Source organism: Pseudorca crassidens, chromosome 1 (assembly GCF_039906515.1).
Source record: "Pseudorca crassidens isolate mPseCra1 chromosome 1, mPseCra1.hap1, whole genome shotgun sequence".
Lineage (NCBI taxonomy): Eukaryota > Metazoa > Chordata > Mammalia > Artiodactyla > Delphinidae > Pseudorca > Pseudorca crassidens.
In genome coordinates, this window is record NC_090296.1 from 92,036,938 (window position 1) to 92,064,403 (window position 27,466).

The 27,466-nt window shown below is 37.9% G+C and overlaps 2 long non-coding RNA genes across 2 annotated transcripts in view; both read right to left on the reverse strand.

The window, feature by feature from the left end:
- Window positions 1-216: 216 nt before the first annotated feature.
- Window positions 217-3,230, reverse strand: LOC137230813 (uncharacterized). The gene is made up of 3 exons (XR_010946270.1): window positions 3,084-3,230; window positions 1,182-1,319; window positions 217-384 (listed from the first exon to the last, which is right to left on the reverse strand). It is a non-coding gene; the product is annotated as an uncharacterized lncRNA (long non-coding RNA).
- A 10,237-nt stretch (window positions 3,231-13,467) lies between these two features.
- The window catches only part of LOC137229009 (uncharacterized), a 39,378-nt gene continuing 25,379 nt past the window's right edge, over window positions 13,468-27,466 (reverse strand). Inside the window, exon 3 of the long non-coding RNA XR_010945494.1 lies at window positions 13,468-13,534. This is a non-coding gene — a long non-coding RNA (uncharacterized lncRNA). The remainder of the gene's footprint in view (window positions 13,535-27,466) is intronic.

The following is a 27,466-nucleotide window of genomic DNA, read 5'->3' on the forward strand; positions in this document are numbered from 1 at the left end:
GCTCAGGCCTCCTAGTGAAGAGTTCTTTTTACAAAAGCAAACCGCCTGCCAAGGCAAGGCAGAAGGAGGAAACAGCATAATCGCGTGGAAGCCAATGTTTGCTTCTTATGACATTTGCTCACAGCTTAGGCTGGTTGTGAGAAGCAAGGGGGAGGGAGACCAGAATATTTCAGAGCCACACCCGGGGCTTTCTTGTTCCTACCTGAGCATCTGTTCAGGGTCCCAGGTCAGGTCTTCTGAAGATGGGGTCTCAGAAGATCTGAGCATGTCTGCTCCTTCCCACTGAGTACGGTCAGCCGACACCAAAAGGATGGATCCAACTGCGAAGAGCTGTGGATCTCCTTGGGGCTTTTTAAAATTTGTTTCTCTAGAGAATTCTTCATCCTGTTGGAAGGTGAAAGGGTAAAGAGCTATTCATGAGCCTCTGCTATAACCCGAGGTAAATCCTCATTTGAGGCTTCTCACTTCCAGACTGATCTTACTCATTTTATTTTCTTTTTGTGTGTGTGGTGGTCCTTATTAGTAGAAATTACCTTGTTTATCTATCTACTTTTTATTCTCCGTATCATCCTTTCAGTGAGAGCAGGGACTCTGTCTGCCTTGTTCACCATTATATTCCCAGTGCACAAACCAGTGCCTGGTCCACAGTGAGGTAGAATAAATATTTGATGGAAAAATACACAATTGCTCAAAGTTCCACAGCTAATTAGTGGAGGAGTCAGGTTTTGTTACTCAACCTTCAGTTCTTTTCTGCAGACTACTGGGCCTCAGAGAAGTAACTTTGTCAGTGAATTGTGTGAGGAAGGGGATACTAGGTCTGGGCATCAAGATAGCATGGGTTAGAAGAAAGGGCCAGTTGACCTGAATTCTAATCCAAGCTCTGCCCACTTATGGGCATAAGACCTTGGCCAAATTACACAATGTTAATTTTAGACAAGATCTTAGAGATCAACTGGTCTGAAGACTTTGAATATATTTATAGCATCAGAAACCCTTATTCAAACACAACCTTACAACGACCCAAATATACAAATCAGATAAAACAGTGCTAACTCTGGTAAAAGAAGAGGAGGGTTCAGAGATTGCCCTTTAAGCCTATACTTCAGACTCCATTCAGGTCACCTCTGAAGCAGCTCTGAAAAACACAGTTGGAAAACCATCAAGTTAGTCCAATTGCCCACCTTGTTCAAGAATCCATAGAGTCAGGGCATTCACTCCATCAGGGCAGCCTATTCTATTGTTGTGACAGTTATGAGGAAGCCCAACCTCATCTTGGTCCCAAAGAACTGGAGAGCCTCCCCTCTCCAGTTCTGTGCCAGCTGTCAAAAGACAAATAACAGTAAGATATGGCCTTTGTCTTGAACTAGACAGACCTGGGTTCAAAAATCAGCTCTAAGCTACTCATCTTCTCTAGCCCTTAAATACCTCTTTTTCAGTTAGGGACGTGATAGCACTTATCCCATGGTAAAGACTGTGGTAACGATTAAGGGCAGCAATATGAAGGGCTTAGTACAATGCCTGACACAAAGTAAGTGATCAATAAATTTTAGCTATTATTCTCAGGATTGACATCTACGTCGTTACTTATTACCACCTCACCCTCTTAACATCAACACCAACACCACTGCTATTACTTCTCTTCAAGGAACCTACAGGTCGCTAGAGGAAGCAGCTCAGTCTTCAGTAAGATACAATTCATCATGGTAAGTTCTATTATGGAGGTCTGCACTAAATACTTTAACTATTAGCCAGTAGCATCAGGGTTAAACTTACTCAAGCAAACATATGATGTCCATTGATTTCTCCACTATGCCTTGAAACTTTCTGACTTTTCCTGGTCAGACCAAATGGAATCATTCATGCCCTGTAAGATCTTACCACACACACCAGCATCAGTATCATCTGGACATTTGTTAGAAATGCAAAATTTCAGGCTCCACTCTAGACCTACAGTAGCAGAATCTGCATTTTAATAGAAGCTCCAGTTGCTTCTTATGTGCATTAAAATTTTAAAGGTGCCACAGGTTCAATTTATCTGTGAGATGGGGAGACAACTATTTGCTCTGTCCACCTCACTAAGATTCATGAGAGAACTGGATGGGATGCATAAAACCACCTCAGAGCCAATCCGCTGTGAATTCCTCAGTGCCTTCCAGATTCCTTTACACACAGAACTTGTCCAACACTGATTGACACATGGCAGAACTATCCCAGCAGGCCATCCTACTTGACCTCTGCATCAGTTATTGAATGTCTGGACCTTCACACTATCCTTGTCTTATAAACTATATATGTTCTCTGTGGACCTCAGGAAATTCTGCTAAAATGATTTCTGCCTCAGAGTATATTCACGTTCTTGAGCCTGTCGAGTCCCTGTGTGGTCATCTTTCAGAATTCAATTTGACCTACAGTTATTACTCCCACTCTATTTTATGGAACATTTTCAGCTAGCTACATGATTTAATGGGTTTAAACACATCATTATTGCCATTATTTCATAGTTCACATGCCTAAAATAATACATGACACATTTTTAAATGCTTCTCAAGACTTATTTTTAAATTCTATTATGTAGGAATTAATAAAATCTACTCATTAAATCTTACCACCCAGGACATCTAAGTCAGTTCTAGCTGGCAGTTGGGTGATCAAAACAAATGTAAAGGGGATATACTCTGAGGTATCACCAGAAGGTTGGAGCCAGACACCACAGGGGAAAGGAAAAACTTAGATAGCAGTATAGCCAATGCCCTCTTAGGTGGCCCAACATAAAAACAAATGATCCAATAGTGCAAAGCCCCCAACTGATTTCACACAGGTGAACAATGCAGGCACTTAGTATAAAATATTCCTCAGACTCTCTAGAGGGCCAGCTGTGAGTCAGATATCATTAGGGGAATATGTGAACCGGGAGGGATTAGGAGGTAGCAGAGGAAGCCAAAACTGACAAGGAGCCAAAGCAAGGACTCACAAAGTCAGAAGTAAGAAGTCATCCCTGTGGGCGTGAGACTGGTACTCCCCACCCCATTCAGCCCTCAATTTATTAGTCAGTGCTACAGAAAAATAAGCAGTAACATAAATACCAGAAAGCCATGGGGAACTGTCCTAGGTTAGGCGCACCAACATGACCATCTTCTCCACTGTTTCAGGATGCCTTGTTCCATTACAAGATTGCCTCCGCTCACTTCCTAGTATGGCTCACTCCACATACAGTTTCCCAGCCAGCCCTGCCCAGGGAGCCTTTGGTCACCCTGTTTAAGGCATGTTGGGGTTGACGTCAGCAGCAACTTATCTCTATGGAGACACAGAAAATACTCTGGCTCTATTGTGACCAGAAGTGGTGCCTAGTTCTTTGTGGTCTGGTATTCTTGAGATGAAAACCAAGACTTGAACTGGGGATCAAGCTGGCCTATTGTCTTCTCTCCTTGAGCTGCTCCATCTGTTATCTTATGGTCCCTATAGCTGGATAGGTATAGAGTTTATTTAGTTCAAACTCCATTCACATATAGCCTACTCTCTGGGGACCACAAAATTGTCAAGTCTACCATCTTTAGTCTCTGAGTTACCTGCTTTGTAACCACACAGAAAGCTCAGAATTCTCCTCATAGTCAGCCACTATGCAAATTCTGAATGGTCAAAACCATCCTACCTGGACATAAAAGCTTCCTTTGCCTCTGGGTTTGCTGATAATTCTATTTTAATTAGAATAGTTTACATTATTTTTAATATTATGGTGCATCAAGAAACCAATGATGGAATGAGAATATAATACGAATTGTCCAGTTCGATGGAGGGTATGACAACGCTTTTGATGCAAATTATAAATCCCATCGCTGCAGAAACCACAATAAAGTCTCTTGCCAACAGTTTCTCCCTTTTCCTCTGCCTCTTAAACACGCTGATACTTCTCCATGTGTCCCCACAACCACACCCTTGCCATGGCATGGTTTACCCCGTCCTCTTGGGAACTGTGAATAATAAACCATCTTTCCAATGGCAATTGCTTCCTGATACGTTGGTCTTACTAGATCCCAAATTTTCTATTAATCACTATATTTTAAAGCACTGGTCAAATCTGAGCCCAAGTTTGATTGTCAGTCAATGGACTTGCCTTAAGAAAGGAAGTAGTCCTGCCTAAAGCTCCCTGGACAGGGTGCTGAGGGGATGTGGACAGTGAGAATATCTATATTGCCCGTCAGGCCGCCTGCTGCTGTGCTGCCATCACACTCCTTGTATTGTGCCCAGGCTCCAGCATCAGGGCTGCTGCAACATGTGTTCCCTTCTGCGCACAGGCTGATTCACGCTCCTGAGTGAAGTTTTGTGTCTACTCAGAATATAAGGACCTGAGCCATGTTGGTGTGGAATCCCCCAGAGCCAGAAATCATTCCTAAAAGAAAAGCATGGTAGGGATCAGGGAGACAGGCAGGGAAAGTGAGCAAAGTGAGCACTGGGACTATGAACTAAGAGAATGAAGCTCCATAGTTTTCTCTTTTCCAAAATACCATGTTTTGATGTTTTAAAACCATGTTGCTTCTTAGTCTCTAAAGTTTCTCACTTGAAATAACTTGGGGGCCTCTTGTTTTAGTTTTAATCAGAGCTTAATTAAAGATATCTGGAGCTTTTAAAGTGTATTCATATAAGTGGCTTCTATGTGCAAAATTCTCTTCTAGACATCTTAGTATGTCCTGAATAAGCAGACACCATCCCCATTTTAGAAATGAAAAAAAAAAAAAAACCCACAGATTTAGGAAGGTTAAGTAACTTGTCCCAAATCACACTACTTGTGAGCGACAGCCTATATGGGGACGAAGATTTTTTTACTCCAAACTCACTATTTTCTGCTACATGCCTTTCAGCTCCCTTCTGTGGAGTGCAACCACTTGATAAACCATCATGTGGTTTGTCTGTGTCTCCTGAGGTAACGTAACTCATTCCACGTTAACCTGCAAAAGGACACAGCAGCAACTTGGGTTAGCACAGGCCATCTTGTTTTGGAAATATAATCCAGGAGAAATGCATTCTTCCCTATTCACCAGGTACGGGCTCTCTCTGGCCACCTCCATTCTTCTCAGCAAGGAGTCTATGCCAACTGCCGTGGATATGTCTCTTCTTCCTCAGGTTAGGATAATAGAATTCCATAAACTGCCAACAATTGAGAAGGCTCCTTAATATTCTGGAGTAAGAAGTGGATGCTACTGCTTCATTTCTGGATGTTCTCTCTACAGATCCAGCTACAGATCCAGTACACAGATCCAGATCAGATACAAAAGATCTGATCTTTTGTATTGCTTTGGGGAAGTCAGTTCATTTCTTTTCTTCCTTTCACCAGCCCCTTGACCTATTTCCAACTTCCAAGTTCTTTATCAAGAATCTCCCCCCACCTATCCCCACCTCCTGCTTCCTACTCTAAGTATTTGATCTGTCCTAAGAATCTTTTCATCTCTTCTAATCAGCCAGAATATTGGTTCTATCATAAACTTTATCATCTTATCTTCAAGCCAAGTTGCTACATGATTAGTGATTGCCTCATGCACAAAAACAAACACAACACAAACAAGGTTACTAAGGTATTTTGTGAGTTTGGACTTCTTGAATTTTAATATATTACCATAGTTTCCCTTGAAAATGTCTACTAAAAATTAATAATAAACCTGCCTGTTAACTGATAACTCGTCATGCAGGGACTTCTAAAAACTGTCCTATTAAACACTGTCCAAGTATTTAACAATACACCCCTTTCTAGAAATTTATTATGTATATTAGTATATTATACTTTTAAAGTTAGTTTAGTACAATTTCTCAAAAATATTTCAGCAAAAAACTTTTGTGGCAAGCTATTAACATCTGTGGAACATCAATTTAGGAAATTTTGGTCTAATTATTTGAAAGCATCTGAATGCATTAAAATATGGGAAACATTTTAAATGCCCTCTTGGGAGCTTGAAGCTCTAGTAATTTACAATGATAATTTACAATGATTAATATTTGATGGACCTCTGAAGGCAAATAAACTGACCAGTATTTGTTGAGTGTAGAAAATAAAGGCAGATTCTATTTTTTTCCTAACAGACATTCTTGGAATCCCTAGGAAAAACTGAAGAGTGAGAACTGGATCTTTTGTCACTCCAGAATGTCATAACTCTAGGCAATTGTTTCTCAGTACTTAAAAACACATTTATCATGATCAAGTTAAATGTTAATTCTATATAGGGTATGAAGAATGGACTCAATTCAGTGACAAATAAATATGACAGTGAATCATTTGTATATTTTTTACTGTGACAAAATGAGCCTATGTTAATTCTACAGTAAAAATAAAGATTAAAAATAGAATTTTAATAGAGGAAGAAGAGGTAGAAAGGCACCATGGGAAGGAGGTGATTGAGGAGAAAAAACATGGAAATATTTCTGAAGGTCCTGCATTGGCAAGAGCCCTTTTACTTACTCCGTATGAATCCCAAAATTGAACATTATGTCAATTGACAATATTTATCGAATGATTACTCATTGGATCAATATCAACTCTTGAAGCTTTATGGTATATGACTTATAGCAAAACTAACATTTGATAAATGCACCTGGAAATTAGACTATTCCAGTGGGGGAAGCACAGAGCCAGAACTTGCTTATTATTCTCATGGGTCGATGGCGTCATGGAATTCCAGGATATGAATTGTATGGTTATTTCCCCAAGGGTTTATTGTCATTCCTACCCACATTAGCTTATCAGAAAATTCTGAGTGAGACATCTTTCCTGAGGGCTCTGTGGGGCAGAGAAATGAGCAGAACAGTCAACATCTCCCTTTGGCATAAACAATTTTTCCCCAACATTGGTCAAGGGTTTTCCCTCTGGTCTAAGACTCCCCGGGTTCCATTCAAGTCAACTGCACAAAGGAGGGGGCAAAGGCAAAAGAGGCCCAGGAATAGGCAAAGGAACCCAAACTGAGGGCACTGTTGTTCTGTGTTCTTACAGATGTGGGAACTGTGGGAACTGTTCCCACAAATGCAGCGGGTACACTCACACCTGATCTGTTTGGAACTGAGAGATGGAAGGTAATGAAAAAGTCCCTTAAAACAAGCAATGGTATATGCAAAGATATATAATGTAAGCTTATTTACCATCTTTGTAACTGTTTTCTATTCATTGTATTTATTCCTTCTTTTCTTCTTTTTCTTTTTCTTTTTTTTTTTTGCCTTCTCTGGTATTAATGGAACATTTTATATAATTCCATTTTCTCTCTTATCAATGATACTTCTTTTAAAAGAAATTTGAATGGTTGACTTAGAGTTGGCAATACACATTTATAATCAATCTAAGTCCACCTTCAAATAACACTGTTCCACTTCACGTGCAGTGCAGGCACCTGCATCTCCCTGTGCCTTATGACATCACTGCCCTTCACTTCACTTATCTGTATGACATTATCACCCAATGCATCGCTATTACCATTAATTAAAACAAACAGCTATCTTTTGGATTAAGAATAAGAAAAATAAATGATTTTATACATCATCATTTATTTCTTCTCTGATGCTTCTCCCTGCTTTATATAGATCCAAGTTTCTAACAATATGAATTTCCTTCTCCCTAAAGAACTTCTTTCAATATTTCTTGCAGGACAGGTCTTTTGGCAATGAATTTTCCGTTTTATCTCCCTGAGAAAAATCTTCTTTTTCCTTCACTTTGAAGGATAATTTAATTGGATACAGAATCTAAGTTGGTAGGGGTTTTTTTTTCTTTCATCACTTTAAGTACTTGGCTTCCTTCTTACATGATGAGGAGTCTTGTTGCTATTCTTTCATTCTTTCTTTATTTAGGCTGCACCACAGCAAGGCAGAACTTCCCCAATGAGGGATCAAACCTGCACCTCCTGCAGTGGAAGCATGAAGTCTTAACCACTGGACCACCAGGGAAGTTCTGTTGTAATAATTCTTTTTTTTTTTTTTTTTTTTTTTTTTTTTTTGCGGTACGCGGGCCTCTCACTGTTGTGGAACAGGCTCCGGATGTGCAGGCTCACCGGCCACGGCTCACCGGCTCAGCCGCTCCGTGGCATGTGGGATCTTCCCAGACCGGGACACGAACCCGTGTCCCCTGCAACGGCAGGCGGACTCTCAACCACTGCGCCACCAGGGAAGCCCTGTGTTGTAATTCTTATCCTTGTTCCTCTATAGGTAAGAGTTCTTTTCCTCTGTCTTCTTTCAAAATCTTCTCTTTGTCTGCAGTTTGAATATAATGTGTGTAAGGGTAGTCTTTTTGTACTTATCCTGCCTATTGTTATCTGGGTTTCTGATTCTGTGATTTGGTGTCTGTAATTAATTTTGGAAAATTCCTGGTCATTATTACTTCAAATAATTCTTCTGCTTTATTTCTGGTATTGTACTTACATGTATATTACACCTTTTGAAATTATCCTGCAGGTTTTGGACGTTCTGTTCTGATTTTTTTTTTTTTTTTTCCTGTGGTACGCGGGCCTCTCACTGTTGTGGCCTCTCCCGTTGTGGAGCACAGGCTCCGGACGCGCAGGCTCAGCGGCCATGGCTCACGGGCCCAGCCGCTCCGCGGCATGTGGGATCTTCCTGGACCGGGGCACGAACCCGTGTCCCCTGCATCGGCAAGCGGACTCTTAACCACTGTGCACCAGGGAAGCCCGGTTTGTTTTTTTGTAATTTATTATTCTTTTTCCTCTGCATTTAGTTTGAGAAATTTTTTTTTTGCTATCTCTTCAAGTTCATTGAATCTCTCCTGCTATCTCAACACCCTCTTCTCATTTGTTCTATGCCACTACTCCCCTAAACAGCTCTTATCAAAACTGTCAACAGGTTCAATGTTGTCGAATCCAACGGGAAATCCTCAATCATCTAAAACCCGTCCTACTCAAACCTCTCAGCAGCATCTGATGTAGTTGATCCCTCACTTCATGAACCACTTTCTTTACTTGGCTCTGGCCAGAATGCCACACTTTTTGGTTTCCCTTGTCCGTCACTGTCCACTCCTTCTCAGTCATTTTGGTCAGCCCCTCCTTATCTTTCTGACCTCTGAACACTGGTGTCCCGGAGTTCAATCCTAGGTACTCTTCTTCCCTCTCTCTACCTTCCTTCTTCAAATGTCTCATTCAGTCCCATCTCTATGCTGACAACTCCCCTGAAATATCTCCAGCCCCATCCACTCACCTGAACTCTGTATCCTATAAGTTTCTTTTCAGATTATATTCAGGTTCTCACCTCTTTCCTCCAGCTCCACCACTGCCGTGTGAGTCCAATCCTTGTTACACCTGGGGTACTCCCATAGCCTCCTCTTTTGCCTGGCTTTCAGCCTCCATCGTTGCCTCCCTTATTATAGCCTCCCTCCATCAACAGGAGTGATCCTTCGGAAAAGTAATTCAGATCATGCTACTCCCCTGATAAATGTTCTATAATGTCTCACTGTGAGTAAAGCCAGAGTCCTGACCAGAGCCTATAAGACCAAATATTATCTTACATTTATCTCTATCATTTCCTCCTCACTTAACTACAGTGAAATCCGCCTCCTTGCTGTTTCTCAGACTAGCCAAATGCACTTCTACCCCAGGGCCTTTATCCTGGTTGGTCCTCTGCCTTGAAAGTGCTACCCCACATATCCACAGGACTCTCACATTTTTTTATATCCTTTCTCAAATGTCATCTTATCACAAAAGCCTACCCTGACCATTCCAGAAAACATACATTACACACTCACACACATATACAGCTGCCACTATCTCTCAATACTGGTTTTATTAGTACTTATTACCACTTTTTTAATTGAAGTATAGTTGATGTACAATATTATATAAGTTACAGGTGTACAATATAGTGATTCACCAATTTTAAAGATTATAGTCCATTTAGAGTTATTATAAAATATTGGCTGTAGTCCCTGTGTTGTACAATATATCCTTGTAGCTTATTTTATACATAATATTTAGTTTATATCACTTAATCCCCTACCACTGTATTGCCCGTCTCCGTACCACCTTTTATATTACAGACATCAAATTGAAATTTAATTATCTATCTCCTCCAGTAAGATAATGTCGATATGAGAATGTAAACTTTGTCAAAGAAGGGACTTGGTCAGTATTTCCAATGCCTAGAATTCTGCCTGACACGTAGGAAGTATTCAACAAATTTGTTTTTAAATAAATGAACAAGCAGAATAACTCGGAATGCTTATGCATTCCAACCGTAAATCCAAGCTCAGAGAGTAAAGGCAAGTGTTTCCAAGTGATTGCAATCTGAAGGGGAAGTTTTTCTTGGCCATCCACATAAGCTTTTTGCAATTATAGTATATGAATGTGGAATCTTATACCATGGGTCATCAACCACAGGAAAAATTAAAATAGATCTTGGGCCACAAAGAAGCAGAAGGCAATACTTAAGGGCTAGAAAACGGATTAGACAATTAGTCACCACTTGATTTGCCAGAGTGGTTGAGAGCATAGATACGGGAGTGAGATGGATCTGGGTTTGAGTCCTCACTGCCAGGCCTTTGCTCCACCACCTTGAGCAAGTTAGTTTCTCTCTCTGAATCTGAGTTTTCTGACCTGTAAAATATGGCTAAAACCTTCCAGAGTTGTAAGAATTACATGACATAACATTCTTAGCACAGTCACTGGCACATAATAAACATTTAATATATGCTGACTTTATTAATTTATTATTTTTAATATATTGTTGTACTATGATTCAACTCACCATCAGTACATTTCATTAGGTAACATGGCAGTTGCATATACCCACCCTCCAGAAGAATTCTCCAAGGGGTAAGAGACTGTTTACTGGCTTTACTCACAAGAATCTTCACTCTGGTTAGGCAGGAACACCTAACCCTTAATGGAATGATATGATCTACATATCATTCCATTAAGGGTTCGTTGATTCAGGACTTCCTAGGGAATACATAAAGACTTTTTGAGAATAATGGAACCCACACTCAGATGAGAACTTTAGTCAATAAATTACACAAACCCATTTGGAATGTGTTTTTCACATGCTTCCTATTCCCCTGCACTAAGGACCTGGTGACTAGCTTTTGCTGTGAGGCTAGAGGAGGAGTCTCTATGCTGATCTGGTCAGAGTTTCTCCTCTGTGAAGAGGAACCATGATGCTTTTGCTCTATATTACTGGTTGATCTGTGCTGGGATATCCTTTCAGTTCTCTTGTTACTAATCTTATTTCTAGCTTATGTACTTCTTCAAAGTCTTCTCTGAGTCTTGAGTCTTCTTACGAATCCTAGGAGTAGCTAAATGGTACAAGGGTCCAAAACAAACCCTTTTTCCTTTATTCATTCAACAGATGTAAAAAGCTACTATGTGACAGACCTCATGCCAAGGTAACAGAAAGCAAGACAAACACAGTATCTGACCTCTCCTCTGGGAGCTGGAGTCTAATGAGAAGCAAAGACAGTGAATGTGTGTGTGTGGGGTGTGTGTGTGTGTGTGTGTGTGTGTGTGTGTGTGTGTGTGTGTGTGTGTGTGTGTGTGTAATAAGAACTGTCATGAGTGAATCAGAGTTCCCTGCAATACACAGGAGAGGTACCACACCCAGATTTAAAATACCATGGAATTGAGGGAGTTACATTTAACGGACTGTTTTTCAAGCCTTTTGACCATGATCCACACTAAGAAATATAATCTAGAGTGCAACCCACTTATTCACACAAAACCAAAACAGACATCTCATGAAACAATACAATTTTTCTATTCTATTTTATTTAATTCTATACTTTTTCTCTTGCTAAAAAATACCTACTACAGTAATTTTATGACCCTTTAATTAGTGATAACCTGCAGTTTGAAAAACACTGATGTAAAGCAAACACTAAAGATGAGTACCAATTAGCCAGCTCTGGGGTAGAGTAGGAATTGAGAGTAGCAGACACATGTCCCAGGCAAAACACATTACACACAAGGTCCCTGAAGTTAATGCATGTTGATTCATTTCCTGTCATCCCTAGTGTTGTGATTATGATCAATTAGCTACCAGTTACTGTTTCTACTTACTTTTAGGGTGTCTTCCTGTACTGCGGAAACTGACTCCCTTGCAGCTAGGTTCTACATTTAAAATAGGCTCTGCAAGTTAGCTGCAGTATCATGAGTAGGAAGTTGGAACTGAGTCAGACTCAATGTGTTCTAGATTTTAGATAGTTCCAGCTGGAAGCAACATCTTAAAGACATGGCATCTACATGACAGTAGCCAGGCACAGTATTCTGATGTCTAGTCACCAGCTTTAGCTGCTGAGAAGTAGTTGCGCCCATGGTGGCAGCAGCTTCCCTTGGATTATAACTATGGCAGTATATTCTTTAATTTTATTTATTTATTTATTCATTCATTCATTCATTTATTTTTTGGCCAGGCCATGAAGCTTGCATGTGAAATCTTAGTTCCCCAACCAGGGATCAAACCGGCATCCCCTGCATTGGAAGAGTAGAGTCTTAACCAATGGACCTCCAGGGAAGTCCCCTGTGGCAGTATATTCTTAAAATTAAGGGTGCCCTCTGATTTCTGCTCTCTTTCAGTGATTTTGAAAGTACCTACTTCCCTGTATTAAATCCCTTCTTAAAATACTTAAGTTGTGTCTTGGGTCATGTTTTCCAGAAGCAGGTCTGAGATGAGCATTTGTACACAAGTAATTTATTAATGAAGTGCTTCTAGGAGAAATCATTAAGGGGTTGGGGGAGTGGGACTGGGAAAGGGAAGAAGCCAAGTGAGGGTAAAACTGTAGGCATAGTTCCAGTCTCAGCCAGATCTCAAAGAAGTGCTCTGGTGATAAATTATATCTCAGAGGTTGACCTAAGTTGAGGCAAGGTAGCTAGCTGGGCTTGCAGACACTCACACCATCTGTCACTGGCTATGGGCCACACTGTGGGTGCAGGGGGACACACTGTGCTTGCAGAGAAAGTGACTCCAGGGACACAAGGTCAGTCCTCGGAGAAGTGTGGGTGGCTAAAAGCAAAGGCCTATAGAAGCTGGGGGAATGACACAAAGAAACATTAAACAAGGGCCTAGGAGGTACATGGAGGACAGGGTCCTCTATAGGGTGATTTCTAAAACTTGTCCCAAACCCTGACAGATACAATCACCAACAAAGTCACAAGTTACTGCTTACTCATTTATATTCATTGTCTTGTAGGTTATAATTACCCCCACTAAAAATGCTACTGAAGTTGAACCTGCAACTACTGATAAAATAGACTTGTTTTCAGAATTGTCCTCATACATGGAATAATTATCAAGCAAAGGCCTAGATTCAGCCCTTTGGACTTTAGATTTTCTACCTCAGGTATAGAATTTTGTTTAAATGTGTTGGGGTTTTTTTCATTTTCATAAACATCTAGCAAGAAAAAAGAAAAACAGAAATACTCCCTGATATCTGCAGTTGCTAAGGGCTCTTAGCAACTTAACACAGGGTGGAAGGATGCAGCCATATTAACCTCGAACTTCAACTTACCAAGTCTGTACACTACTAGGCCCCCTGGTAGTTTCCTTCCTGATGTGCAAAGAAGCATTTCTTCCCCTAAAAAAGAAATTGAATAATTTTACTCTCTGTTTATCTATTTCAGAGTCTAGTCAAGATTTACTGTTACACAATATTTATTTCTTTCAAAGTACTTTACCTCCTTCAAATCATCCATTTGACAAGCATGGTTTGACCCAGCTGATTAACAAGCCATAACTAATTCCCTTCTCTTCTCCTATTCTTTAATATTAAAAACTAACAAAACTGGATAAAATTGTATTTTTTTAAATGTCAGAGATAAAAAGAAGAAAGTATTGTATTTTTGATAGTGAAGAGATCTGAAATTCCTTTTGATTTTCTGGTAAAAATTTATATCCAGTCTTTCATTGACAAAGATGTGAAGAGCAGCAAAATTATCAGCTGGGATCATATCAATATATATTAAGAATATAGCTTGTATATAACACAGTAGTTTGAGTTTAGATATGGATATCTTATTTACTGTTGGTAAAAGTCATTTGCAAGGGTTGGTGGGTTTCTTGTATCTAGGCATCCTAGACCATTACTGCCTGGCTGTTCTCATTATGAACCATGTCTTCCCAGTTAGCCACCCAGGTGGGGAACCCCATAGCTTTCTCCCCAGGGCAGGCTAGGTGACAGAACCTACATGCAGGTCCACACCATGACTGTTATACCTAGTGGTACTTGCTGGCAAATTTGCTGTTTTTCCCCAAATGATAAAAGTTATATTCCCATGGACTAGGATGAGTGGGTGTAGGATGGGGGGTGGGACAACATTCAGGGTGTCTTGACTTACACAATCCTTAACTAAACTAAAACAGTAAGGCAACATTATCAAACAAGACCAGTGCTAACAAGAATTTCTTTTCCCTTTCTGCTTATCCTGGCAATTCCATCAACATTTCTTGTGCCCATTTTCTATTACCTCCTTCTTGTTTGTTTTATAATTCTCTTCTATAATATTATATTAACTACCCAATGTATTATTGAACACCCGACCTATAAAGAGTCTCACCTTTCACTAATAAGCAAAATCAAGGGGTTTGTTTTGGTTGAAAATTGAGGGGTTTATTTTCAGAAAGTAACACTCTCCCCAGCCACCCAAAAATTCTCACGTTCTCAAAATTGTAATGACCATATTTTCTGATCATAGTGACATAAACTTGGGAGTTTATAACTAAAGGATAAGTAGAAAACTTCAGAGACACTTAAAAACCAAAAATTCATTTTCTATATAATTTTATAGTGAAACAATAAAAGTGATTATAATTATAATTTATATATAATAAGACATAAAAAAGATGACAATATTGTACCTTAAAACATGAGATTCTGCCAAAGCTGAATTGAGAGGAAAATTCATAGTCTTAATGCATTTTTTTTTTTTAATTAAATAAAAAATAACAAAAATGAAGTCAGAATTTAACTGAAAAAATTTAGAAAAATAGCAACAGAATAAATTCCAGGAAAATACAAAAAAGAAAATATGAGAAGAAATAAGAGAATTATATACTGGAGCATATTACAGTTAAGTATATTTTAGAAGTGTATTATTTGAAAAGACCAATAAAATAGAACATTGGCAAAACTGAAGACATAGTTACACACAAAAGGAAATGAATAAAAACATTAAGAAAGAAGGTATTACTACCAATATGAAGGAAATACAGAAAATTCATAAGAGAAAGCCATATAAAACTATTGCAATAAATTTTAAACTATCATCATAAAGGATAATTTTCTAAGGAAATATAACTATTAGTTAACAATAGCTGCATAATAAAGTCAGTATTTTAAGACAATAAGCATTTATTACTGCTCATGAGTCTGTGTGTCAGCTGTGCGGTTCTTCTGATCTTGTTGGGCTCACTCATTAGTTTGCAGTCAGCTGCAGATTGATTAGGCAGCTCTGCTAATCTTCCTGGGATCTTGCACATGTTTAGCAGATGACTGTCTTCAGGCGGTCTAGGATGGTCTTGGATGGGACACTGCAGTTTCCTCCATGTGCTCTCTCATTCTCCAGCAGGCTAGTTTAGGTTTATTCACATAGAGGTGGCAGGGTTCCAAGAGCAAGAGCAGAATTACACAAGACTACTTGAGGCCCAAGCTTGGAAATGAAACATTGTCACTTCCATCAGATTTTACTGACTAAAGCAAGTTACAAGATCAGCCAAGATTTAAGGTGCTGAGAAAGGAAATTCATATTTTGATGGGAAGAGCTGCAAAGCCACACTGCAAAGAACATGGATACAAGGATATCATTAATTGGGTCCTTTGATGCACTCAACCTGCCACAAAAACTGACCAAAGAGAAAATCTGGATATACCATGAAAGACCCTGAAAAGGCTGTCAAAGAACTACTTCCAAAATATGCATCAGACCCTATGTGCTCCACCAGCAACTTCTTTAAAATATTTGAGAAACAGAGAATTTTTATGCTACAATACTGGTCTGGGGTACACAGAAATTCATTTTATAAAGCTGACTTAAGGCTGGTAACAACATGTTAAAGAAAACTAGAGATTAATACCATTTGTGAGAGTAAATCCAAAAATATTAAATAAAATATTAGCAAATAAGAAGAATACCAAAGATATGAAAACCCATGGTCATGGAATGGTTCAGTTTTGGAATTCAAAGATAGTTTAATATAAAAAATCTATTAATATGAATTACCACATTGATCAAAGGAAAATGCATTTAAATCATCTTAAGTAAATACTAAAATGTATTTTGTAAGGGCTGTCATTCAATTACTAGTAAAATAGGAATCAAAGGAATTTATGTAAAGTAGGCTTAAAATTGTTTAAAACCAAATCCAATAACACACTTAAACATGTAGAGCACTAGTTGAATAAGACTGTAGTTCTTGTGTTAAAAAAATAAGAGATGAGGAGTTTATAGTTCATTATTAAATACTATTAGAAAGTGGCAAGCATATATTAAACAAATTTAAACAAGTATATTTACTACAGATACTTCAGAGCCTTAAATATATTAATATGTGTCTCCAAAATATATTTGACTATTTAACTCTTTTTTTAAAGAATATGAGATGGGACTTTGAGAACCAGCGCTACAAAGACATTCTCTTTTCAAGTAGATATAAGGCAAGAATGGATCCTGTTACCACTATGATTTAAAATCATTCTAGAAGTGCTAACCAACACAAGCAGAGAAGCTAACAAAACAAGGGATGTATATTTTTTGAAAAGAAAAAGGCAAAATCATTATCATTTACTGCTGATGTTTGCCATCTTAGACCAACGGTAAAACAACTGGAAACACTATTAAAACTAGTAAGAAACCAGCTTTTTACTAATTAATACTTAAAAATCAATAGTTTCCTTATATTCCAATATTAGTCCATTAGAAATTATAAAACAAAACAACAAAAAATATAAAATATCTAGGAATAAACTTAAGGAATATGCAGGACTTGCATAAAGAAAGCAAAGGCAATACAAGTAGAAAAATTTTCTGAAAAACAAAAAATTAAAAGGACAGATGTGCTCTATTTCAAATAGATAACCAACAAGGACCAACAGTATACCACAAGGAACTCTGCTCAATATTCTGTAATAACCTAAAGGGGAAAAGAATTAGAAAACGAATAGATATAAGTATATGTATAATTGAATCACCTTGCTGCACACCTGAAACTGACACAACATTGTAAATCACCTATAGTCCAATATAAAATTTAACAAAATAATTAAAAAATAAAAGGACAGATGTAATATGTCTCAAATTGAAAAATTCAAGACCACAAAAATGTCAATTTTACCTAAATTAATCAAATTCACAGAATTTCACTGCCATTAAAAAAACTTAGCCAAATGATTAAAAATTTCACCTGGAAAAATGTGAATAACAGCCAGGCACTAAAGATGAAAATCATAAAAGAAAAGAATATGTCTATATGTCAAAAAACAAAAGCCACCATAAACATTAAAAAAGGACACAATAAATGGAAGAAAATATTTCCGATATCTATGACACAGGGAAAATACATGAGATATAAAAAAAAGTATAAATAAAATAATTCAAACCTCCATCTTGGGTAATTGTAAGAAATCTAGTCTCCTATTTGATATTTCTTGAAATATCGAGACCTAATCTTTTGCATGGTTGCTCACAAACTCCACTCCAAACTCCCACCTGTGTTTTCTCCTAGAAGGCCTCTCCCATTTCAGAACAACTGCCTGATGTCCATGTGTTTACAGAAAATTCCACCTCTTATATACAAATCTCCACCCTCAGCCCCACCTCACCCCAGGATAATAACTGCTAGGCTTCAGTAATTTCTAGAAGTACTATACCCCTACAAGGAAGGATTTAGGAAAACAGTATAACAGTATCATTGCGCGAAATCCCATCTCCCCCAGAGTGAACTCTCCACCAATGTGAGTTCAAGGTATGCTTCATGCTCCTCATTCTTCCTGAGGCCCTCCAGTCTCAACTCACACACAGATACACTTCTCCCAAAAAGAAATAATTTTCAAAGCATTCAATCTGAAAATGGTGTCCATGCACATATAAATATATTTTTTAATGCAAATTAAAACTACAGTAGGGAGATTGGTTCAAGATGGCAGAGTAAAACGAGGGGTCTCACTCCCTCTTGCAAGACCACTGAAATCACAACTAACTGCTGAACAATCATTAACAAGAAGACACTGGAACTCACCAAAAAAGATATCCCACATGCAAAGACAAAGGAGAAGCCACAATGATATGGTAGGAGGGGTGCAATCACAAAAAAATCAAATCCCATAACTGGTGGGTGGGTAACTCACAAACTGGAGAACACTTATACCACAGAAGCCCACCCACTGGAGTGAAGGTTCTGAGCCCCACGTCAGGCTTCCCAACCTGGGGATCCGGAAATGGGAGGAGGAATTCCTAGAGAATCAGACTTTGAAGGCTAGTGGGATTTGATTGCAGGACTTCTTGGAGGGCACACACAAAGTAGTGTGCGCATCGGGACAAATGGGAAGGATCAGTGACTACATAGGAGACTGAACCAGACCTACGGACTAGTGTTGGAAGGTCTCCTGCAGAGGTGGGGGGTGGCTGTGTCTCACCATGAGGACAAGGATACTGGCAGCAGAAGTTCTGGTAAGTACTCCTTGGCATGAGCCCTCCCAGAGTGTGCCATTAGCCCCACCAAAAAGGCTGGGTAGGCTCCAGTGTTGGGTCACCTCAGGCCAAATAACCGAGTGGGAGGGAACCCAGCCCCACCCATCAGCAGACAAGCAGATTAAAGTTTTACTGAGCTCTGTTCACCAGAGCAACAGCCAGCTCTACCCACCACCAGTCCCTCCCATCAGGAAACTTGCACAAGCCTCTTAGATAGCCTCATCCACCAGAGGGCAGACAGCAGAAGCAAGAAGAACTACAATCCTGCAGCCTGTGGAATAAAAAACACATTCACAGAAAGATAGACAAGATGAAAACGCAGAGGGCTATGTACCAGATGAAGGAAGAAGATAAAACCTCAGAAAAACAACTAAATGAGGTGGAGATAGGCAACCTTCCAGAAAAAGAATTCAGAATAATGACAGTGAAGATAATCCAGGACCTGGGAAAAAGAATGGAGGCAAAAATCGAGAAGATGTAAGAAATGCTTAACAAAGATCAAGGAGAATTAAAGAACAAAAAAACAGAGATGAACAATACAGTAACTGAAATGAAAAAATACACTAGAAGGAATCAATAGCAGAATAACTGAGGCAGAAGAACGGATAAGTGACCTGGAAGACAAAATGGTGGAATTCACTGCTGTGGAACAGAATAAAGAAAAAAGAATGAAAAGAAATGAAGACAGCCTAAGAGACCTCTGGGACAACATTAAACACAACATTCACATTACAGGGGTCCCAGAAGGAGAAGAGAGAAAAAAAGGACCGAAGAAAATATTTGAAGAGATTATAGTCGAAAACTTCCCTAACATGGGAAAGGAAATAGCCACCCAAGTCCAGGAAGCATAGAGAGTCTCACACAGGGAAAAATCCAAGGAGAAACATGCTGAGACACATAGTAATCAAACTGGCAAAAATTAAAGACAAAGAAAAATCACTGAAAGCAGTAAGGGAAAAACGACAAATAACATACAAGGGAATTCCCATAAGGTTAACAGCTGATTGCTCAGCAGAAACTCTACAAGCCAGAAGGGAGTGGCATGATATACTTAATGTGATGAAAGGGAAGAAGCTACAACCAAGATTACTCTACCTGGCAAGGATCTCATCCAGATTTGATGGAGAAATAAAAACCTTTACAGACAAGCAAAAGCTAAGAGAATTCAGCACCACCAAACCACCTCTACAACAAACGATAAAGGAACTTCTCAAAGTGGGAAACACAAGAGAAGAAAAGGATCTACAAAAACAAACCCAAAACAATTAAGAAAATGGTAATAGGAACCTACATATCGATAACTACCTTAAACGTGAATGGATTAAATGCTCCAACCAAAATACACAGGCATGCTGAATGGATACAAAAACAAGACCCATATACATGCTGTCTACAAGAGACCCACTTCAGACCTAGGGACACATACAGACTGAAAGTGAGGGGATGGAAAAAGATATTCAATGCAAAGGGAAATCAAAAGAAGCTGGAGTAGCTATACTCATATCAGATAAAATAGACTTTAAAGAATGTTACAAGAGACAAGGAAAGACACTACATATTGATTAAGGGATCAATCCAAGAAGAAGATATAACAATTACAAATATATATTCACCCAACATAGGAGCACCTCAACACATTAGGCAACTTGTAACAGCTATAAAAGAGGAAATCGACAGAAATGCAATAATAATGGGGGAGTTTAACACCTCACTTACACCAGTGGACAGATTATCCAAACCAAAAATTAATAAGGAAACACAAGCTCTGTCACAATAGACCAGATAGATTTAATTGATATTTATAGGACATTCCATCCAAAAACAGCAGATTACACTTTCTTCTCAAGTGTGCATGGAACATTCTCCAGGATAAATCACATCCTAGGTCACAAATCAAGCCTCAGTAAATTTAAGAAAACTGAAATCATATATAGCATCTTTTCCGACCACAACATTATGACATTAGATATCAATTACAGGGAGAAAAACGTAAAAAAACACAAACACATGCAGGTTAAACAATACGGTTAAACAATAACCAAGAGATCACTGAAGAAATCAAGGAGGAAATCAAAAAATACTTAGAGAAAAATGACAATGAAAACATGACGATCCAAAACCTATGGGATGCAGCAAAAGCAGTTTTAAGAGGTAAGTTTATAGCCATACAATTCTACCTCAAGAAACAAGAAGAATCTCAAATACCAACCTAACCTTACACCTAAAGGAACGAGAGGAAGAAGAAACAAAACCCAATGTTAGCAGAGGGAAAGAAATTATAAAGATCAGAGCAGAAATAAATGAAATAGAAACAAGGAAAACAATAGCAAAGATCAATAAAGCTAAAAGCTTGTTCTTTGAGAAGATAAACAAAAGTGATAAACCATTAGCCAGACTCATCAAGGAAAGAGGGAGAAGACTCAAATCAATAAAATTAGAAATGAAAAAGAAGTTACAACAGAAACCACAGAAATACCAGGCATCCTAAGAGACTACTACAAGCAACTCTGTGCCAATGAAATGGACAACCTGGAAAAAATGGACAAACTCTTAGACAGGTATAACCTTCCAAGACTGAACCAGGAAGAAATAGAAAATACGAACAGACCAATCACAAGTAATGAAATGGAAACTGTGATTAAAACTCTTCCAACAAACAAAAGTCCAGGACCAGATGGCTTCACAGGTGAATTCTATCAAACATTTAGAGAAGAGCTAACACCCATCCTTCTCAAACTCTTCCAAAAATTGCAGAGGAAGGAGAACTCCCAAACTCATTCTATGAGGCCACCATCACCCTGATACCAAAACCAGACAAAGATACTACAAAAAAAGAAAATTACAGACCAATATCACTGATGAATATAGATGCAAAAATCCTCAACAAAATACTACCAAACAGAATCCAACAACACATTAAAAGGATCATACACCACCATCAAGTGGGGTTTATCCCAGGGATACAAGGATTCTTCAATATATGCAAATCAATCAATGTGATACACCATATTAACAAATTGAAGAATAATAACGATATGACCAACTCAATAGATGCAGAAAAAGCTTTTGACAAAATTCAACACTGATTTATGATAAAAACTCTCCAAAAAGTAGACAGAGAAGGAACCTACCTCAACATAATAAAGGCCATATATGACAAACCCACAGCAAACATCATTCTCAATGGTGAAAAACTGAAAGCATTTCCTCTAAGATCAGGAAAAAGACAAGGATGTCCACTTTCACCACTATTATTCAACATAGTTTGGGAGGTGCTAGCTACGGCAATCAGAGAAGAAAAAGAAATAAAAGGAATACGAATTGGAAAAGAAGAAGTAAAACTGTCATTCTTTGCAGATGACATGATACTATACATAGAGAATCCTAAAGATGCCACCAGAAAACTACTAGAGCTAATCTATGAATTTGGTAAAGTAGCAGGATACAAAATTAATGCACAGATATCTCTTGCATTCCTATATACTAATGATGAAAAATCTGAAAGAGAAATTATGGAAACACTCCCATTTACCATTGCAACAAAAAGAATAAAATACCTAGGAATAAACCTACTTAGGGAGACAAAAGACCTGTATGCAGAAAAGTATAAGACACTGATGAAAGAAATTAAAGATGATACCAACAGATGGAGAGATATACCATGTTCTTCGATTGGAATAATCAACATTGTGAAAATGACTATACTACCCAAAGCAATCTACAGATTCAATGCAATCCCTATCAAATTACCAATGGCACTTTTTATGAAGTAGAACAAAAATTCTTAAAATCTGTATGGAGACACAAAAGACCCCGAATAGCCAAAGCAGTCTCGAGGGAAAAAAACTGAGCTGCAGGAATCAGAGTCCCTGACTTCAGACTATACTACAAAGCTACAGTAATCAAGACATTTTAGAACTGGCACAAAAACAGAAATATAGATCAATGGAATAGGATACAAAGCCCAGAGATAAATCCACGGACCTATGGTCAACTAATCAATGACAAAGGAGGCAAAGATATACCATGGAGAAAAAACAGTCTCTTCAATAAGTGGTGCTGGGAAAACTGGACAGATACATGTAAAAGAATGAAATTAGAACACTCCCTAACACCATATACAAAAAATAAACTCAATATGGATTAGAGACCTAAATGTAAGACTGGGCACTATAAAACTCTTAGAGAAAAACATAGGAAGAACACTCTTTGACATAAATCACAGCAAGATTTTTTTTTGATCCACCTCCTAGAGTAATGGGAATAAAAACAAAAATAAACAAATGGGACCTAATGAAACTTCAAATCTTTTGCACAGCAAAGGAAACCATAAACAAGACAAAAAGACAACCCTCAGAATGGGAGAAAATATTTGCAAACAAATCAACGGACAAAGGATTAATCTCCAAAATATATAAACAGCTCATGCAGCTCAAATATTAAAGAAAGAAACAGCCCAATCCAAAAATGGGCAGAACACCTAAATAGACATTTCTCCAAAGAAGACATACAGATGGCCAAGAGGCACATGAAAAGCTGCTCAACATCACTAATTATTAGAGAAATGCAAATCAAAACTACAATGAGGTATCATCTCACACCAGTTAGAATGGGCATCATCAGAAAATCTACAAATAACAAATGCTAGAGAGGGTGTGGAGAAAAGGGAACCCTCTTGCACTGTTGGTGGGGATGTAAATTGATACAGCCACTATGGAGAACAGTATGGAGTTTCCTTAAAAAACTAAAAATAGAATTACCATATGATCCAGCAATCCCACTACTGGGCATATACCCAGAGAAAACCATAATTCAAAAAGACACATGCATCTCACTGTTCATTGCAGCAGTGTTTACAATACCCAGGTCATGGAAGCAATCTAAATGCTCATCGACAGATGAATGGATAATGAAGATGTGGTACATATATACAATGGATATTACTCAGCCATAAAAAGGAACGAAATTGGGTCATTTGTCGAGTTGTGGATGGATCTAGAGACTGTCATACAGGGTGAAGTAGGTCAGAAAGAGAAAAACAAATATCGTATATTAACACATATATGTGGAACCTAAATGTTACAGAAGAACCAGTTTGCAGTGCAGAAATTGAGACACAGTTGTAAAGAACAAACGTATGGACACCAAGGGGGGAAAGCAGCGGCGGGGTGGTGGTGTGATGAATTGGGAGATTGGGATTGACGTGTGTACATTGATATGTATAAAATGGATGACTAATAAGAACCTGCTGTATAAAAAAATAAATAAAATTTTTTTAAAAGTACAGTAAAATAGTCTTTATACAATGAGCAAAGATTAAATAGAATGCCCAGAATTGGGAAGGATGTAGGTACTGGGTATTCTCATACAATAACAAAGGGGAGTGTTAAATCATTCTAGAGGACCAATAGACAGTAGGCATCAAAATTCATAAAAATATGCACACTCTGACTCAGAAAATTTATTTCTAGGCATTGATTTTAAGTAAATAGTTGGACAAATGCCTATGGGTCAGTAATATTTGTTATAATATTGTTTGTAATAGCAATAAAATATATACACATAGAATAGATATTATACAGCCATTAAATATCGTGATATAGCTCTATATTAACTGGTTGAAGGGGAGGTTTCCAAAAAGATGTATTCTCGGACTTCTCCTTAGAGTCTGATTAAGTAGGTCTGGAATGTGCCTGGGAATTAGATTTTTTCAGAAATTTCTAGGGAATTCTGATGCAGAAGAATTCCCCTTTATGATATGAAAGTTTATTTTAAAGTTAGCTGAATTTAAACAGTATATAATATTGGTGCCAGAACTATGGACACTAATGGAACAGGATAAAAGGTCAGAAACACTTATATTTAAGAAATTACTCTGGGAACCAAGTGGGATTTTATACATTTGAAGAAAGGATGGATTATTCAATATAAAGTATTGTGACCACTATCTGACTACTTAGAAATATGTAATACTGACCAAAAATATTTCCAAGGACTAAATATTAAATGTAAATATGAACCCATAAGAGTGCTACAAGGATACACACACACACACACACACACACACACACACACACACACACACACACACAGAGAGAGAAATAGTTATATATGAAAATAGTTATATAATCTTGAAGGATGATCCCTACTCAGGGCCTTCTCTGGTGAAAAATTCTTCTTTTAAATACCTGAATTCTCAGAGACAAAACTTTATATTCATAATTTTTAAACTATGAAATAAAATATTATACAATTTCTTCATTTGTTCCCTTTAAAATATCCAAGTAACTCTCAAATTTTATTTTTTGACTTAAAATGCAAATGATCAGCCTTCCTTGGGTTAGAGTTGGAAAAGACTCCCTTTTCCAAGCTAAAATATTCCAACCTGAATGATCACCATAGTAGATAATAATTTATAGCAGATACATATAGTATCATACGCTATTGATTTACCTACTTTCCTTGTACCTTCTGAGGGAAAGTAAGCTGGTTAATTCCAGACTAAGTCTATCTGTTCAGTATACCTTCTTCCATTTCTTCATAATCATCATAAAGAAGCAGAACCCATACTGAAATAAACACTATTTAATGGTAAAAATGTAAAGATGACGTCGAGTACTAGTTTGATGAAGGAATACCTTTCAAGTTCCAAGAATGAAAACAGATCTTTCTCTCTTGAATGGTCTTTTATTCAGAGAAATAGACTTTTTACATATAGGTGAAACACCAGCAAGCAGTAAAGTCAGCTCCATCTTCCTGAGGCTCAGAGAGAAAGAAAAAAGGAGAAACCCTAGCCAAGAGTGGTCGAAATTGTCACAGTTCCCAGCACTTCTTACAGAAGTGAGACATGTGCTGACGGCGGAGGTGGTGGTAGAGTTGGTTTGATAGCCTATGGGTCCCTAAGTAAATCAACCCCCTCCAAGTTTATCAAGGGTATTAAATAAGCTAACAAATGTAAAAGCACTTAAAATGTTCCTGACAAATACAAAGAAATCGCTATGCAAATGTTAGCATCAGCAGGTGAGGAGGAAGTATCATGTACCAGGTTCAGGTTTTGGGGCTTCCTGTATCTATTGGACCAGCTGGGTATAACCTTGACCCTTCTCAGCAGTAGCCAGGATTCTAAATTATTTAAGGAATTTGCTTTACAATGCTCCAGAAAATAAAGGTGTTTACTGACGAAGGAAAAAATAAACAACACACCAGTATACAGTTAAACACTAATTATATTTCAAACATTCCCAAAGTCAAACTAGTGTATTCCAATCTAGTTGCATCAGCCAGCTTTACATTCACAAACCGGAGGCCTCATTTAGTGGACAGGGTGACTACTAATTTCTCTTAGGGAAATCCCAAGCCCGCAAAAGGAGACTGTCCAAGTCCCCCAACAAAAACATATCTTAGAACCTGCAGTAAGGTTTAGCCTTGTGACTTTATTCCAGTATCAACTTAGGACTTTTTGTATAGTGGGAGGTATTTACAGTTACATAGCCAGCTAGTAATCCACAAAAACTCCAGTCTTATTAACTTCAAACCCATCTAGATTATCTTTCAATTCCAGTGAGTAAGCAATCTCTCTCAGACTACTCTAAGAGGCAAAGTCAATCACCACAGCCTGTTTTCTACCAGCCAAGACACTGATAAGAGTACTTAAAAATTGGAACTTATCCCTGTTTTCTCCACTTAGTAAATATATTTTCCAGTGTTGCTAACCAACAAGTCGTGAACCCACCTAATGGGATGTTTGAGATCATTAAGGCCATGTCATTACTATTATGAGACTTCCATGAGTTTCATTTTCTAAGTGGCTATTAAGTGGAAAATATGCTAAGATCAAAAGTCTCCAAATTACTATCTTTATTTCCTTTTACTCTAATTTAAACCAGAGGTCATTCTCATTAAAAAGCCTCTGGGGTCTCTGATAAATGTAAATTTTATACTCCCTGAGAGATCCTTGGCCCTTTGCTGTGGCTGCACTCATGCCAGTCATCCAGCTGCTATCAATTAACATTCCATTGATTTCTCTGTCAGTTTGAGTTAGGCTTGACTGAGTCACAGGTACAGTCTACTTGGCCACATTTCGATTTCACAATGTGCTTACCATAGTAGACTTGGAACTTTTAATAAAGTTTTATTCAAAAACAAAGATTTATTGAGCACTTATTATAAATTTGAAAGGCACTATAAATTTGATCTTATTCCAGTGACATAGAAACTTTGTCCTAATTAGTGATGGGTAAGCTAATTTTCTAAAAAGAGACTATTAAAGTATTATTCTGTGTTAAACCAAGAATCATTCTTTGGCCTTTGGTGAAAAATTACATGAATGATAGAAGGAAAAAGAAGAGGAAAAAGGAAAGGAAAGGAATAAAAGGGCAAGAAGGATAACACAGAAAGAAAAGAAACATAAGAGTAAAGAGAAAAAAATAGCAAGGACAATGGAAAATAAAAATGACAAAAAGAAAAATGAAATAATGAAAAAGGATTAAAAAAACAATAAAAGCAACAGAGAAGAAAGAGGGGGGGGGAAAAGAAAAAGTCAAAAAAGAAAGAATGAAAGGAAGCAAGGTATTTATATTTTCTTCAATATGCTAAACTAAATATTTAACAGATTTTTCTCCTAGTACAATACACTTTAAAATACTGGATAAAAGATATATGCATTTTTAAAAATCCACAAGTCATTAAATGAATAGTTGATACGGAAAGCAAGTTAGGAAAATCTTCAGAGGCCCAAAATCACAAGACATGAATTGAGAGGGTGAGCCAAAAATGAAGCCAAATGTTGCACTAAAACCATCTGTCAATCCCTGGTGGCCTATGGT